This window comes from Micrasema longulum, unplaced genomic scaffold, assembly GCF_059751315.1.
Source record: "Micrasema longulum isolate JH-2025_06_02 unplaced genomic scaffold, ASM5975131v1 h1tg001345l, whole genome shotgun sequence".
Classification (NCBI taxonomy): Eukaryota; Metazoa; Arthropoda; class Insecta; order Trichoptera; family Brachycentridae; genus Micrasema; species Micrasema longulum.
Genome location: NW_028278531.1, coordinates 1,099,775 through 1,114,357, shown reverse-complemented (window position 1 = coordinate 1,114,357; position 14,583 = coordinate 1,099,775). Strand labels below are relative to the sequence as shown.

Below are 14,583 nucleotides of genomic sequence, written 5' to 3'. Positions count from 1 at the left end.
GGCCACTGCTTTTCTTGACATTTGACTTGCCAACCGTCGGCTTAATGCAATAAATAGCGTAATAAATAATAAATGAATAAATAAAAATAGCAGATTTGGAATATTTTTCATATATACAACGGTGAAATTCAAATATGTGATTGCGCAGCAGGATTATACGTCGCGAAACGTAAATATTTTGGTGTTCACGGATGTTCCATTGTGATCGCGAATACGATAAACAACCATGGTGAGAAATTGTTATCACGTCGCTTATTTGCACGTCGATGGCTTTTTGTGATTAAGCTACTGATGTGGTTATGAATCGGCGTAGAAACTCCGTTGGATTCCGTGTAAACATTGCCGAATTCTGCTAGGTCTTCCCACGTAACACGAATTCGTTTTTGGTACACTGTCCACTGTTAGCAAACGCGGCACCCATCGCGCGCAGAGCTTCTTCATACCCAAAATGTCGTGATGTATGATATGGAACACACTATTTGTGGTCTCACGTTTTCCAATGTACTGACTACTGACGTATTTTGGGCCGGATCGTTCAGCGTCACCCCGTCACCCGTGCTTGTGCGTCCACAACTAAAGTCAGAAAACTAATTTTGAATTATCTTTATCGGCGAAGTAGAGTGCAGAGTCCAGATAATTCTTATCTAGCTTGGCTTCAATCTCTGTTATCTTTTTCTTGCGCAATGACTAATGTTTAATCCGAACACAAAACTCAGATTTTTCCATTTTAAAAACACAGAGGTTGCTCGCTTCTCACTGATGTAACTTGTAAATGCGTCAACAAAAATGGCTGAAATTTTGACATCCGTCTAAAGAAGGATGACGCTTTTTATGATTAGTTCACCTTAGTGCATGCAGTTACTGACTGCATAATAAAAGAGTTGATACCGTACGCGATCTGGGTGTTATTCTTGATAGCAAACTTACATTTGAGAATCACTTCGATGACATACTGACCCGTGCACATAGAAACCTTGGTTTTGTACTTCGTACATGTCAGGTATTTAAAGATATCGCGTGTATCAAATTGGTCTACTTTGCTCATGTTCGCAGTTTGCTCGAGTATGCCTCTTCTGTTTGGTCTCCACAATATGTCACACATAAAGAAAAGTTCGAGAAAATTCAATGCACATTTCTTAGACATCTTAACTGGAGATGCAGGTATACCGATCTCAATTATATGTCTTCCTGCAAAAAACACCACTCGCTTACTTTAGAAGATCGCCGTCTACTGTTGGACATGGGGGTGCTTCATGACATACTTAGTGGACGCCTTGATAGCCCGGCTCTTTTGTCGGAGTTATCATTAAATGTCCCCAGCTACCGCACCCGTCACATGTCGAGCTCTCTATTTCATCTGCCAGCAGTTCGTACGAACTATGCCCAGAACTCCCAACTTATACGTTTTGTTAGTGAATATAATTTGAACTTCCCCCTATTGATCCATTTGATTGTAAAAAAATAACATTTAAAATGCGCGTCTTAAAACATACTTTTTTGTCTTATACTTAGTTTCAATAATAAAGTCTTATTTTATCTTATTTTATTTTATTTTATTATATTTTATCTCTAATTCTTAATATTTTTAATGTATTTATATTTTCGACACTTGACACTTGTGCAATATTTACACACATGTCCACCCTCATTCCAATATAACACCCACCCTCTCATTCACTTACACTCACACAAACACACTAGTATGTATTGTACGTGTATTTAATGTATTTCTGTGGATATCTGTCATTGGTTTTATTCTCTGTATATTTTATTTGTTGTATTTTTGTTACATGTATTACTGTTGATATCCCCAATAAATAAAATAAAAAAATAAAAATGTAAATAACGAATATCTTGAACATGTAGAAGAATTTGTTGAAGAGTAGAAAAATATGTTAAAAGGAGAGAATGCTGGCAACAAAATGAGCGGCGCACTAAGCACAGTAATTGCTAATAAAAATATGTTAATCGAAGCTAAACTGGCAGTGCGCAACGGAGTTTTAGTCCCAGCACTTATGTATGGAAGTGAAACATGGTACTGGCAGAGAAAGGATGAAAGCCGAGTGAACGCGGCCGTAATGCGATCTCTTAGACAATAGGACGAGGGACATAAGTGTATGATAGTGTTTCGAATGATAAAATCAGGCGAGAGTGTAAATCTGAGTCAGGTATAATTGATACGATTAAGAAATGGTCTCTGGGCCCCGATTACAATGAAAAGTTAACAGAGTTATCTTCAAATGTCTATAAAGAAAAATCGATATTTGTGTACGAAAATGAGTATATTTGCATGAAAATTTAAAGTATATTAATCGGTAACCCATAACAGAACATGTTTTAAAGAAAAAAATGTACGCATATTCTACTTTTCATACAGAAAACTTAATTTTACTTCGTAGATAAAATTTAAGATAAATGTTAACTTCCCATTGTAATCGGGGCCCAGAGATGATTTGGTCATGTAAAACGAATGGATGACTAAAGCATGGTAAAACAAGTATCTATGGCGCAAATAGACGGTAACGTGAGACGAGGACGACCGAGGAAGACGTGACATGATCAGATAAACCAAAATCTTAAGTCTGTCATGTCAAAATCAGGCAGAACCGAAGGGCATGTATGACAAGATATGTGATATGGAAGAAGCTAGAAATGTATTCCAGGATAGACGTGTGTGGCGGTCCATTCTCTCTGCCTACAACTACGGGGAAATGGCGTGATGGTAGTAGTAGTAGTCTAAATAAGGATGACGCTTTTTATGATTGGTTCACATTAGTGCGGACTAACGCCATCTCTTAGGATTATCCCAAACTTTTTGATCCACCTAAAATATAGCTTGATTAGAATGACAGCTGTCAAACTAATTTCATTAGTGATGGGAAATTACTGATCACTGATCAAATCGATTTTATCAGTTTTTTCATGCAAACATAAAACTCTGTTTCCGAAAATTGATATAAAAAACAAGCCTATTATAGTGTGTTTCACATAATTATTCACCAAAAAATGAGACATTTATACTTTTTTCATAAACAACATCAAACGAATATTTCTTTTATTCGATGAATTTACATTGATCAATTTGTCCCATCTCTAACGTTTTTGCGAAATGATGTAACCTTGTAAGAACGTCGTTAATAACTATGTTTATTTTAGTTTTTTTTTAGTTTTAAAGCTGATTTTATATATTAATTAATGTTGATTTATGTTTCAAGCATTGTAAAAAAAAAAAATAATAACACGCCAGATACAAATGATTTTTCGTGTGTCAATATAAATAACTCCTTTGACGTTACTACAAAGTTATGTCGTCACTTTTTCTGACAACTGTCATTCTAATCATGTTACATTTTAAGGACTATAGTGGTTATTGACTCGTGAAATTATGCTGGTACCAGTTTTTTTTGTTGTTTTTAATCGTTCTAGAATACTTTCCATTATGCTCTGAATTAATGTCACTCGTTTCATTATTTACAATGGATAATACATTACTATATGCATTGGTGTTGTTTGCTTTAATTGGCAAGTTATTTCCGTGCATAAATCAATGACGATTTTGAATATTAATTGGTTCTTGGGATTTTCCAAGATTCGTTACGGTATTGTCTTTTGTATCATAGCGTTTTCTTCTTTAATGAGTTTGCGCCTGTTTCTGGTGACGATATTGATAATAATATGCTTCAGCGCTTGAAAAATATGAGGAAAATATAATAACATAATGATTACTTACTAGGATTACTTATATAGCTCCATTTTCGTAATATAATACCTCAAGGGCGCTTTACAAAGTGATTATATAAATATATAAATTTAATTTTGATTTTTTAATTTAAGAAAAATAATGTACTTTGTCACCACATGCTAAGAATTTATTCAAATGATTTAGAGAACAAGTGGGTTTTAAGTTTCTTTCGAAACATCACTCCTCTCTCACAGTTTCGGACCTCTGCTGGGAGAGCATTCCATACCGTAGGGCCTGCGACCGCAAATGCGTGTTCGCCAAATTTAGTGCGCTGTTTGCGTAGAGGTATAATAACTTTTCCTTTCGACGTTGCTATGGCTGATCTAAGCGTAAGACTAGTTCATTTGGAATGCAGAGTTCCCTTAGATATTCTGGAGCAGAGTTGTGCAGTGACTTATACACGAGCCAACGGAGTTTGTATGTGTGGTACACGTAACCAGTTTAATTCCCGAAGTAGTGGAGTGATATGACTGAACTTAGAGATTCCAAAAATAAGTCTCGCTGCGGCATTCAATACAGACTGTAGGCGAGTCATTTTATTCATCGGTAGACCTACGTAGATACAATTACAATAATCGACTCTAGACACTACAAACGCATTTATTAATTGACGGGCGGCATCAACTGGCAATTTTTTGCGTATGCATTTAATCTGTCTCAGCTGGCAATTTCTATACTTCTTAATGGACCAGGTGGATTTATCAACAATATTTTGAGTTTGTCCAAATTTACATGGCCCCGAGATTAAAACTGTTATATTTTCCACTGGTGAGTTCGAAATAATACTGTTTATGGTAAAATATTTCAAGAAAACAATTGAAATTCATAAATAACCATCTGTCAGATTGTTAAATAAAAGTACGGGGACGTTTCGTTAGTATTGCCAGGGTAGTCGAATTTTTTACCCGCCTTTCTATTAATAAGCCTTAGTGTAATATTAAACGGTTTTAATATACTTAATTACTGAATTATTATTTTAATTTTTTTTACGTTTGTCTAGTAAAAGTACCTGTTTTTTTTATAGTCCCAGTAAGTAAAATATTTTTTGTTGTAAAATATAACAAAATTATCTTATACTTGTGTATATTGTTCACGGTCTGTCAACATTACGGGGCCACTTCACGCATGCCACAGTACGATGTGTATAGGTCATAAGCCCTGTATGTGCCTAGACATCTATATTGCCTTCTCTAAAATGTTCTTTATCTCTGTTGTAATACGTTAATATTAACAGCTCCCCAGGGAGTTGAATCCAGTCCTTGTCTGCAAAAATTTGAACAAACTCAAAATATTGTCGATAAATACAGGTGTTCTTTAAACCCTATCACATCTGAAACCACGTGATCAGTATGACCAAGAAGACATATTGGCACATTAAAATTATTTTTTAGAACTATTAAAATTTACAAAAAATAAATATTTAAAAAAAAAATGGTTGCTTACTTCTGCAAGGGCAAATAGGGGAGAGGGAGGGGGGACACTGATGCACCATTAACCACATGGCCACGCCCCCCTAGCTTCTCTCCTGCAGAAATAAGCAGCCATTTTTTTTTTGAATATTTCTTTTTTTTTTAAATCTGCTTTCTAAATATTGTTTTAAATATGCTAATATGTCTTCTTGCCCATACTGATCATCGTGGTTTTGGATGTGACAGGGTTTAAAGAACACCCTGTATAATAAAAACACTGAACTTCCTTATTGGAAAAAATAAACTATAATCCCGATCGTCCATGCGCTCTGTAGCTGCGAGGCGTGCTGGGATATTTATTTATTGCACAGCGCCCTTGAGGGGATTTTAATAAAAAAATGGCAGTATGTAAATTATCCAACAATAAATCAATGCTCATATAATCCAATTTTTTTTAAACGTTTCAAGCCGGTTATTTGCTTTTATTTCACACTGTTATGCGACCATAAAAATGTGTTTTACATTTTCTCAGTGTCGGATTTCCATTGTGAATTACATCCGTGAAGTTGAACGCTTTTCTTGAAAACTATTTGAATGCCAAGTGCTTTGTTGCGTCTCCGCTTAGGTGACCGTATATTGTTATTGTGAAAGAATGGCTGTAATGGCGCCGGACGTATTTTCCCGAAAGTTTCTTATTTCATCTTCTGTCGCAATTCGCAGTGCGTTTCGAAGCGGACGCGGTGGCTTTTGCGGACTGCGGTAATGCTTGTAACACTGTAGGGTCAAAGCACCAGTAAATAACCACCCCCCAGTAAATGACCATTGGTTAATAAAACACAATATAATAAGAATTGCTACATGTGTCCAGTCAAAAAACTTTTAACACTAGAAACTTTGACAAAAGTAGTAGGCGGACACATCTTTTGGTAAGAAACAAATCTATCAGTTTTGAACTGTGAGTTGTCAAAAGGTAATAGTGTGTCTTCTCGTTATTGTTCTGAGATTGATAGTGTTTTTATAAAGCTAGGGTTTCCTAGGACAGCGGTGCCCGTATCTTAACGGCCGTAGTGAACGGTGATGCGGTGGGAAGCCGTCGTAACGTCGTCTAGAGTTTCATAGGGAAATGGTGTTAAATGGTGTTGATAACACCGTTTTCCTAGGAAACCACACTCTAGTCATCGTTACGACGGCTGTCCACCGCATCACCGTTCACTACGGCCGTTAAAATACGGGCACCGCTGTCCTAGGAAACCCTAGCTTAAGGAAATGTGTGGTAAGTGTTTTATTTTATGCTATTATGCAATTCTTTAAATATATCCATATTCTAATGTGTTAGGGTGTTATATAATGTTATGATGTAATGAAATCTGAGTGTTGGGGTAGTAGTGGTCATTCACTGGTGATTCGGCTATTGTTTTAGAGTAATATCAATTATAATTGTAATACTCGTATTTCAATAGAAAAGTACAATTACTTAGAAAAATTAATGTGTTTTTTTATTGTTTTATTTTTATTTTGTACGCTTAAATAATAAAATTTATATCTTTAATGTGTGAATTTCACCACAAGCTGAACCTTAAACGGTCAATTATTGGTGCTTTGACCCTAGTCCTTAAAATAAAGCTTGATTAGAAGTACATTTGTCAGAAAAAGTTATGACATAACTTTGTAGTAACGTCTAAGGAGTCATTTATATTGACACATACAAAATCATTCGTATCTGGCGTGTTATTTTTTTTTTGAAATACAATGCTTGACACATAAATCAACATAAAAATATAAAATCAGCTTTAAAACTAAAAAATAAACGAAAATAAACCTTTAATATATTAAAATCACTTTGTTTTTATGTACCACTTATATTTTTTATAATTTGACAACCAACTAGTTTCGGCAATACTATGCCTTCTTCAGGGTTAATTACAAACTAATATAACATTTTTAAAATTTTCACAGTGAAGGTAGAGTGGGCGTGGCTACGGGGGTAGAGAAGAGAGGGGGTTTGTGTGTGGATTTACGGAGAGGGAACATATTTAAAATGGGACTATTACTAAGATTTATTTGATTATTAATAATATTTAAATTTTATTTACAGCCTTTCTAATCTCCAATATTTCAAAATAATCAAGTGCATATCCTTTTTTGTTTGTATGTAGAATTTTGATGCCATCTTCAAAGTTGAATGAGTGACTATTTGATAGGATATGTTCAGCAAACTCAGAAAAAATATTGTTTTTAAGATATCTCATATATTCTTTAACTCTAGTTTTAAAAGTACATGATGTTTTTCCTATTTAAAAGAGCTTCAAACATCCAAAAAAATAAAGCTAATTATTGACGACGTTCTTACAGGGTTACATCATCTTGCAAAAACGTTAGAGATGGGACAAATTGATCAATGTAAATTGATCGAATAAAAAAATAATTCATTTGATGTTGTTCATGAGAAAAGTATAACTCACTATAATAGGCTTGTTTTTGCGTTTTTATGTTAATTTTCGAAACAGACTTTCACGATTGCATGAAAAAACTGATAAAATCGATTTGATCAGTGATCAGTAATTTCCCATCACTAATGAAATTAGTTTGACAGGTGTCATTATAATCAAGCTATATTTTAAGGACTATAGTCAAACGTTTGAAAACATAGGTCAAATATCTCAATTTGCTAACAATTTTTCATTATGATTAGTCCATTTGAGTTGACAGTCTAAGGTTAGTCCCAAATATTTTATCGACTTTTCAGTTTTAATTTTTTCGCAGTTATAACATATATCAAGGTTACAGTATTTATTATGAAACATAATGTTGAGGTCAGAAGAAGGGACTGACGATTTAGAATAGTAAAAAGGTATGAATAAAGTTTTTTTTTATTATTGTTAGAATTTTGAGCTCTGTGTAGTAAAAATTCAAACGAGTTACATATACCGCTTTATCTCATAGAAAAAACGTTAAATATTATTGTGTGAGTTCCAAAATCCTCTATAACGGTTAACCTTAAAGGTGAGTTACAAAAGCCTCTATGATAAAATCAACGAATCACAGGCAGCTATTTAAAAACATCAAACTGGCCGCCAAACTACTGTCAAAGTTTTTCTGTGTGGAAGTGTCATTGTTTGCACTCGGTTTATTTTGATTTTAAAGTGGATATAGCGGGTTAACTAATAAAGGTTGCTGAATAGCTTACCGGTAAATCCTAAAAGAGGTTTCTGGTAAATCCAAAAAAGGGAAATTTTAGAGTTTCAAAATTAGTTTTCATAAATAATGCAAAAGATATAAACATTAAATGTGCCAAAAAAAAGAATTTAAAGTGAGAAAAGAATAATTGTTAACATTTGCGTTTTCCATGGAGGTAATAAATTAAAATAAATAAAAATACCGAATGTACACTCCGAGCCATCCACGCACACATGAACGCACATCTACATGTAAAACATACACAAACATATACATTACATGCGGCATATATACATAGCATAAACCACTCAAGATGCACATTCAGCAACTATCCCAAATAAACGACCCCATGAAGAAATTTTCTGTATAAATGCAACGTGCAGTTAAAAATGTCTACATTAATACTGAGTCCATTATAATTTCTACAGGTACGTCTAATGAATAAATTCGAGGTATAATTGTTTTTACAAGTTGGTACATAAAAAAAGGGAATTTAATCTGGTATAGCGGAAACCAATATTTTGTAAAAGATACGGCGAATCAACTATGTTATTTAGAATTTTGATAAGAAAAATTAAATCACATGTAAGGCGCCTTTTTTGTAGTGATTCTATATTAAAATTAATCAAAGATGCGCCGTAATCATTTTCAATGTTGCCAAAACGATATTCCAGGCTCCTTAAAATTTCTTTTGAATGTTTTATCGACCAAAACTTTCTGTAATGACATTTTAAACACTATTACACCTATTAATTCGTAATCATTTTAAATAAAATATGTTTTCCCTCTGTTGTAATAAATTTACTTTAATCTACGAAAAGTAACCATTATAGAATTTACAAACCGAAATAGGGTAAATTGAATTCCGCACCCAAAAGCCGTAAGTTGGATCGTCACAGACATTACGTGCATCGAATGATTAATTGGATCTGTTTGAACTTAAGAGAAGAGTAGTTAGTTTTCCATTTTGGTGGAACAAGGCTATTTGAAATTGAGACATTAGTCTAATTTTGGTGTGTTTCATGGTCGTCACAAATATCAAAGTAATTTTTAGTAAATTTCGTGTTTAATATTGGTCTGAGTAATAAAACGCTTCCTGTTATTACTCTTCACTATATGGATCTATCATAATAATATTAGTTACGCATAATCAATTTGATGATAATCACCACCTGAGACCACCATAAGGACATAATATAAGATAATTCATCTCTCTTATGCAAAAATCATTCAATTATTATTTTATTTTTACTGTACTTTTCCTTTCTCAAGTTGCTTATTTTTATTAATTTTTGTTTTATACTTTAGTTTAATTTTATATGAAAGTTTTATCTTTTAAATTTTTTATTATTATTTGGTTCAATCTGGTAATGGGTGAACTTATAGAAGAGATCCAATCGCGACAACTAGAATATATATATGTTTATATCCCAGCACTGCAGCTACAGAGCGCATGGACGATTGGGAAGAATCCCTAGAAAGTTCCTCGTCTCCAATTATGATATATTACAATTCTTATATATAGCAGCTAGATTACAGCACGTCCTCCAGCTACAGAGCGCATGGACATTAAGTAGTCTAGCCCCTATTTGCATTTTTTATTTTTATTTTATGTGACAATGAAGTTTAGAGTTTAAGTGATACTTAAAAAAACCAAATATAAAACAAATTTATTAAAATAGAAATTAGATTACAACAAGTCTTGCAGCTACTGAGCGCATAGACGGTTGGAATTCTAGACCCTATTTACTAAATTTAGATATTTAATAGTTACTAACATTTACCTATTGAAGCAGCTACTATTATTGTGGATAATGTATATAGGGGCATTTTTGTGAAAATCACTTCAAGGGCGCTTTATAATATCCAAACACGTCTTGCAGCTACATAGAGCATTGCCGGTTGGGATTCAAGTTCCTCGTTCAAAATTATAATTTAATTCAATAACAGATAGGAGCTAGATTACATCATGTCTTGCTGCTACAGAGCGCATGAACGGTATGAATCCTAGCCCCCATTTATGTAAATACGGGCTAGGATTCATACCGTTCATACCGTTGTTATTTAAAAAGTAAAATATGTTTTTTCTGATTATTTTTTCAAAATCGTTTACAAATAAGATCTGGATTACAACATATCCGGCCTATCTTTCCCTCTTTCTATCCTCTCCTGAAAAGCAGGGTACGTTGTCCGTCGGCTTCAGGCGGTTTTATTACGTTTATAATTTTGGGAGCTCGCGAGATTCTTGATGCCATTTTCAGACATTTTCATAAAATTCAGTCCTCGCGAGAGAAAGCCCAGTAAATTTAATATTTGTTCTGCTATACACACACTGTGGGGCACATTCCACCAAGGAATTATAATTCTCACGCAATGTGCAACTGGGTTTTTCCAAGATGAATCTACATAAAAATATACAAATAGGATCTTCGTTTACTTGACCCAAATTCTGAACAACACTAAATATAATTATAATATCAATAACAAAGAGAAGATTGATTAGAATATTCATGATTATCATTTACTAATTAGGATAATCCATTACATTCTACGAACGAAAATCTTGTATCACCTTAAATGTCTATAGATGATATTTAAATCTATTTAAATAGTTTCCGAAAAAAGAATTAAGTTTTGCAACAGAGAGGGAAAACATTTTGAGACATTTCCCTTCTTTTACAAGTTTAGATATGAATAACTCCCTAGGAAGGAAATCCAGCCAGTTTGCAAGCATTTGGACATACTCAAAACATTGTTTGATAATGTTCGGTGTCTGAAATAGGATCGTACCCCTGAACGGACGTTTTCCACTCGATGGCTACCCTCAGAAAAAAATACTAAGAAATGAAATCGAGTGATTAATCGTTGCATTTGCCTGCCATACCTGTAGCTCAATCACAAATAACTATCGACGTGATTACAATTTCTCACCATGGTTGTTTATCGTATTCAACATCCGTGAACACCTAATATTAAATGTCAAAATATTTACGTTTGGCGACGTATAATCCTGCTGCGCAATCACATATTTGAAATTCACCGGTGTAAATATGGAAAATATCCCGAAACTGCTATTTTTATTTATTTAAAAAATATTTATAATGCTATTTATTGCATTTAGCCGGCGCGGCGATTGGCAAGCCAAATGTCAAGAAAAGCAGTCGCCATAGTAATTATAATTTAATTTTCACCTCTTTGTATTAGATACTCCTTACTATTTTGCAAATGCAATATATTGTATTATTTTTTACAGTAAACGCCGATTTTTCGCCAGTGAATTGAATTTATTTTAGAGGAAAACAAAAAACAAACCGAAGCGACACGAGCGTTGACTTAGAGATTACACACGCGTTGAGTTATGACTGCGATAACTTAAGCGTGTTAATTACTGTTCATTGTGATCGCTCAAATGCTTCGCATGTTTTTAAGCACTTCGATAGTTTTTTGTGATTGAGCTACAAAGGTCGGGACGTCGATTCCCGGCAGAATCAACGCGAACTATTTGTTCTATAGGTGGCTCTTGAGGTGTGACAGTGATAGGTGATGATGTGAATTGATATTTTGTTGACCCCGTAATTTATTACTGAGTACAAAAGTGCAAATTTGCGGTGTTTCTCGAAACGGAGCGCGATAACCGATTACATTGATGGCCGCTATAATTTTGCATAATTTGAGAGAAAGTAGCGAAATTATGCGTCATGCGGATGTTGTACGTTGTACCTACACACAATAGCGTACCGCGTCTCGTATATTTTTCTACCATGACAACAATTTTGACACATTGGAAAATTGATGTTTTACTAAATGAATATTTTTTAACATTTTGTACGTGAACAACATGAAAATGCCGCCAAAATCAGCAACAATAAACTATGAAAACATACTGAATCTTGCCATTTGTAACGTACTTTTGTGAGGAGTGAGAAAATTGTCCGACTTCCAGTAAAATAAAAAAAAAATGCACAGAATGTGTCAACAAATTGCCAAGATGACATCACTTTACGGAAAAAATTTAAATGGTGGCTACGCAAATATCTTTGCTCTCTGCATAGTATTTAGATAATGCAAAAAACTAAGATAAACAATAAATGCAAATAAAATCAATCGCAAAATATACATTACCACCAGTTTCGCAGAGCAGAAAGCATGAGAATTTCTCCAAAAAGTAGAGTTTATTAAAACACATTAGGTGAAAAATCATTAAAAAAAGGAAGATAGAATATTTAAATGAACTTGTAGCATTTTTATTTACTGTGCATCGCTGATTAAGATATGCGACACAGGTATTAAAAATAACAAAGGCATCGTTTTAGAATACAAATTTAATTATAAACAAGTCATATCTGTGAATTTCAATAAATATTTCCGGACAATTGAGGTTACATTTTACCAATCTACCTAGCTATTTTTTTTAACTTGGAATTTAAGTTTCAAGAGGTATAAAAACAATATTACAATTGACACAAACTAGTTGACATACTAAAATTCAACAATAATCATTTGTAGATACCTATTTGATTTTTTTGTAAACAAAGCTTCGACGTATAACATTTTTACCATTCTAATGATATGTTTTTCAATGTATAAAACATAAGTTTTCATCTATAATTTTCGGATTTAAAAACGACCGCGTACAAAGCAGCTAGCATTTGGCGTTACGCCATTTTGACGTCACACGTCATACCCGCCGGTGCACTATGGCGTGATGCGTGATTAACATCCTACGTAAAAAAATATCCGACGTAGCACGTAAAAAAACATTAACATCCTTACCATTGTGCTTTTTGCTTTTTTAAATAAATAATTTAAAAACACGTAAAATAGTTTTTGTTTAATTATAGGTATATATTTCACATGTGTTTTCGCCATAATATGACGTTTTAACAAATTTACTTTCGCAGTAAATGCCTTTTTAATAGAAAACTGCTGAATTTACAATACAATAGCACAGTTATGCACGGTCAATCAATTTCATAGTCGTAAAATTCGATTAAAACTGATTAAATCTTTGTAAACACTGATTTTTTAAAGAATCAAACATAAATTTATTTACACACATACGTAAATCTTATTTCCACTTATGCTTGAGATCCCGGGATCGATTTCCGATAGGACTGACAAGAACTATTTATTTAAAATAGGTTTTTGAACTAGGTTCCTACTGTTACTATATAGTCCCGAGCGTAGGTACTACATGTTTCGTACCATCAGAAGCGTAACACTGATAATCTTACACTCGACAAATTTACCCCTCCCGCACAAAATTTAAATGGTAATGTATGCGAGAGAGACATGGCTTGATCGAATTCAACAAATACTTAAGATTTTTCAACACACTATTGCCCTTTTCACACATGCCTCGCAAATCCACCCGGCCCGGTTACTTTACCGCGTACATCCTACAAACGCATAAAAAATTAACGCCGGTAAAATTACCGGGCCGGGTGGATTGGCGTGGCATGTGTGAAATTCGTGCGTCCCTAGATATCGTTTGTTTTTCATTTTATTTATTTATTTATTAAAAGAAAACAACAAAAAAATTACAATATTTACAAACCAAAACTATAGACCAATTATAGTTTTCTGTTCATTACTAAATACAATGTCAAAAAAAGAAGAAAAAAAGCGTACATTTAAAAAGCACTATTCACAAGTAAAAAAAAAACCATTACAATGAAATAAAAAATAAAAGAAAAAGTTTTTGGTTTACTCGGACTTAAAAATGCTTTCGCCGGCGGGTCCATGCGGAGTCACACATCAGCCTTCCTCCTTTCTTGAGGAAATATATATCGATTTCAGTAAAAAACGTGTTATAATTATTTAGAATTCTGGGAAAAGATATATTACCATCTAAAATCCCCTAAAAGCGCCTTGTTTCATCTATAACGTTTCATTATAAAAAATAAGTTCATTAGTTTTAAAATAATTTTACCAAACATTTCCCGTAAAATTATGTGAAAGTTTATTTTGCGGCTTATTTATGAAAAAGTCATTGTATTTTCTCTACTTAAAATTTTAATGATGTATACGCTTTACTATTTTTCGACTTAGTTTCATACTGATGGAATTTACTCTTTTGTTGTTATTGGCGATTTGTAGATCACGGCTGTCGTTTTGTGAAATTCAACATTGCATGCGGTCTATTATTCAACATACTCGATTCATTAGATAATAATATATCGATTTACTGAAATACAAAACAGTATTATTGTCACGTAACATGAGAAAAAAATAAAAACAAAACACATAAAAAAA

General features: G+C 33.4%; 1 protein-coding gene across 1 annotated transcript in view; it reads left to right on the top strand.

The window, feature by feature from the left end:
- The window catches only part of LOC148275769 (serine protease inhibitor 88Ea-like), a 46,868-nt gene that overhangs the window by 15,240 nt on the left and 17,045 nt on the right, over nt 1-14,583 (top strand).